The sequence below is a fragment of the Fundulus heteroclitus genome, chromosome 1, assembly GCF_011125445.2.
Source record: "Fundulus heteroclitus isolate FHET01 chromosome 1, MU-UCD_Fhet_4.1, whole genome shotgun sequence".
Lineage (NCBI taxonomy): Eukaryota > Metazoa > Chordata > Actinopteri > Cyprinodontiformes > Fundulidae > Fundulus > Fundulus heteroclitus.
The window spans coordinates 273,760-277,751 of NC_046361.1; the positions used below are offsets into that span (position 1 = coordinate 273,760).

Here is a 3,992-nt window from a genome sequence, read left to right on the forward strand (position 1 = left end):
ACTGGGGCAGCCACGGGGTCTCTCTGTCCTCAGTGGTCTACTCTGCCTATTGGGGCAGCTACAGTTACACTGTGGCTGAAGCTCGGAGGTTGCTGGCTTCACTGCTGAGGCACTGGACTGAAGGGTGCTCACTACCTGGGTCAGGGCCTGTACTTGAGCACTCAACTCATGAATCTGCTCGTCCTTGTGGTCAGCGGTACACTTCCCTGCACTCTCGTCCCTGCTGCTGGCTTCAGTACTTTGAGCATGAGCGGTTCTTGGATGGGTGCTGCGCCCCAAGCGTCGCTTTCTCTCACTCTCCTCACTTGTTGTTTTAGTGACCTGCCTCAAGATTGTCTCATCAGTGACTACAGGGTCAGAGAGGAGGAGTTTTAACTCACGACGGACGTAGTCATGCTTTTCGCTTAAGCCCTGATAGATGGTGTGGAGGAACACATTCTGTGCTGTTAGTGCCTCGTACTTGATGTCTGCTCCCGCCCACTTGGATGTGAATATCACTCTCTGTTTCAGCCCCATCATCCTGTACAGGAACTGCTGCGGTGTTTCATGCTCGTGCTGCTTGGCCGTCATGAGTTCCTGGAAGAGCTCAGTGCTGCTTTTCTCTCCTAGGTGTGACTGAAGGAAGCTCTTAAGTTCACCTACCGTCAGGTCCTCTTTACTAGCAAGCATGTCTTTGAAGTTGCCAGGCTTTATGACACGTAGCACAGCGCGGGTGATCTCACCTTCAGTGTGATTTTCTCTGAGGCCTTCATCAATCTGCCTAGTGATGTTGTTGTAACTGATCTCTGAAGTGTTATCGCCAATTTGCCCACCATGTATCTTGAACTCTTTCCTTTGTAGGAGGGGAAGGTCTTTAAGGGCAATCATGCTTTCTGTGCTATAGGTGGTGTGTGAGGTGTTTGAGTGCAGTTGCAGTGTGTCATGTGGGGTGCGAAACTGGCTACTGTCACGAGCAGTGGGTGGATTGTCTACCATGTGCGTGGTGGGTGGAGCACTACTCTGTTTTAGCTTGAGTTCATTGTACACATCGAACAATTTACTAATCTGTGTTTCAAGATCTTTGGTCTGAGAAGCTAAATCTGTTGTCGCAGTGTGTATACTGGTACCCTGGGTGTTCATGCGTGCAACCTCAGATGTCACCGGTGATACTTTCACATCAGATACCACCTTCATATCAGACACATTAGAATCTCCACTACCCCCACGACCTACACTCTGACTATGGCTGTTAATCATTTTGTCAACCTGGTCTTTTAGCAGAAGTAACTGCGACATGCCCTCATCCTCCAATTCCAGTAAAGCTACACTGTCCATGTATGAGCACAAATACTCAATACCACTCTCGTCATCATGTTGGTGCAACTTAGCTGGGTCCTGGTCGGGTGTTGGCGTGATGTCAGTTGCAAGCTGGAACAGTTCATCAACAGACAGATGGAACAGTCCCTTCTTGATGGACCACACCAGCTTCTTTCTCTCGTGGCTCATGGTGGACGGTTGTCAGATGTCTGTGGTCCTCGAACTCCCTCGCTCTGGCAGCAGTCAGACGCCCTGGATTCGGACAGACCCTCTTCACTCTGATGACACGTCACCGTCTGGTCCACAGGTTCATGGATCACTGGACTGGCGTCCTCCAACAGCTGTCAGCGGTGGCGCCAATCCCGGACTCGAGCCCCCAAAATTTGTTACAGGTCCCAAATATGGGACTGTAATAACAAATTTAAATATCCTGAAAGACAGGTGAAATGAAAGGAGATTTAGACACAGCAGCTTTCCATGTTTTCTCCCAAATTGGATCTGAGTTATTTATTCAGAATAAACCACAAAACACCTGTGCATCAACTGTCTCGCTCAAGCTCCAGTGTGGTGCACAACACACAAAGCACACAATACACAAATATACAATAGTAAATAGCAATGCATACATAACAATTCATACAAAACCACTTCTAACAAGCAGAGTGTCGGAGCTCAACATGCTATGTTACCTGAAAATGAACCAAGAGACGGCAGTTAACCGACTGCAGTACCGTTATTCCAGTTAAACCGTTATTTCAGTTAAACCGTTATTCTACTGGCTAACGGTTTACAGTAGCCTACCTCAGCTAACTGCCTCGATCAACGGCAAACTTTCTATTTATACTCTTATTGTTAGATTATAAACAACACTACAATCAGTTATCAAACAGACATGTAAAGATGGACAGTTTACCCATTACTGACCTGAAAGACAGGTGAAATGAAAGGAGATTTAGACACAGCAGCTTTCCATGTTTTCTCCCAAATTGGATCTGAGAGCGAGCGGAGGTCCGTTCCCATAGCAACCGGAACGCAACTGCTTGTGCCATTCCTTAAAGCGACAGTGTAAATATATATATATATATATATATATATATATATATATATATATATATATATATATATATATATATATATATATTGTTAATTTAAATCTATGTACTATATATAGTTATATATTGATATATATATATATATATATATATACATAATATATGTATTATGTATGTATGTATGTATATGTATGTATGATAGATCTATTAGATATATAATATATATTAGTATAGATATATATAGTCTATATATGGTCGGATGTATGTATGTAGGTATATATATATTATATATTAGATAATATATATATATATTATATATATATATATATTATACTATATATATATATAGATATATATACTATATATATATGTGTATGTTAAATAGCGATCATATTCATTTACTAATAAACATATGACCAATGTGGTCACCTGTTTTGGGTGCGCCACACATGTCCAGGATGGACTCTGTGTCCCCACCTCTCGCTCAATGAGTGCAGGAGATGCTCAACAGCTCCTCCACGACCCTGTGTTACGTCAAGCCGTGTTTCCCCATCAGATACAGCATGACGTAACACCTGTACGGAAAAGCAGGTATAGAAAACCCATGGATTGGAGGATTACATTTTTAAAAAGTTTAGTAAAATTGCTTAAAGTTTATCAGAAAAAACTTAACTTGCTTTTAAAGATGAACATTTTTCATTAGAAAAATTTTATTAAACTTCTGCGTTAAGTTAAATATTGTTTAAGGTAATCTTGGCTGGTGTAGCTTGTCTGTCTGGCAGGTGTTTTTGGGTTGGAGTAAAAATACTCCATAGATAAGAAAACCTTTGACCACCACTACTTTCATTCATACCATCTGTGGTCAGTTTGAGATGTTCTTCCAAAAGTTAAAAATGATTGAACACCGATAAACCTCAGACTGGCAGATCTCCGCTTTGCAAAGACCTGCCCTACTCTCTTTTTGATTGGCTAATGTCCTGGCTCTGCCAGATTTTATTGGTTGAGGGCAGCTTCTGTTTAAAATCTTGAATAAAAAGTCTACACGGAACATTTTGCGCTCATTATCCAAATGACGGAAATCCGTCGCAGTGACAGAGCACTTTAACCCCTGATAATATTACTTATTCAGATCAGAGGGGGGAGGAATGTATCCCCCCAGGGATAAAACATGAATGACCAGAGGGGGGGACATCACAAACAGAGGGGGGGTAAATCGCACCCAGAGGACAGAAGATCCTAACAGCAGGATCTACTTTGATCCTAACAGCAGGATCTACTTTGCACTGTCCTAACAGTAAGTTAGGACAGTGCAAAGTACTTCCAATGACAATATCTAATGTTTACTGTGGTTATTTGACCTGTAAATGGCTTGATGAGCTCAGCAGATAGAAATTCCATTGTTTACAAACAAGAAGTCTCATCTTAAAGCAACAATATGGAACTTTTGACCATCAGAGGACCTAGAACTGAAAGTTTTAGGTTTAGAGCATTGATCTCTATTTATTCACTGGATTGCACATTGGCAATATATAATACATGTCGCTGTGAAGCCACCAGCCGCCATATTGGTACTCCCTATTTTCCCCCAGTAACTAGGGAATATGTGCGCTACAGCATTGAACAACGAGGATTTTCTCATGTTCA

General features: G+C 42.0%; 1 long non-coding RNA gene across 1 annotated transcript; it reads left to right on the top strand.

Annotated features, from left to right (window-relative positions):
• The first annotated feature begins 1,685 nt into the window (after positions 1-1,685).
• LOC118564105 lies at positions 1,686-2,353 on the top strand. The gene is made up of 2 exons (XR_004931641.1): positions 1,686-1,737; positions 2,232-2,353. It is a non-coding gene; the product is annotated as an uncharacterized LOC118564105 (long non-coding RNA).
• The last annotated feature ends 1,639 nt before the right edge of the window (positions 2,354-3,992 follow it).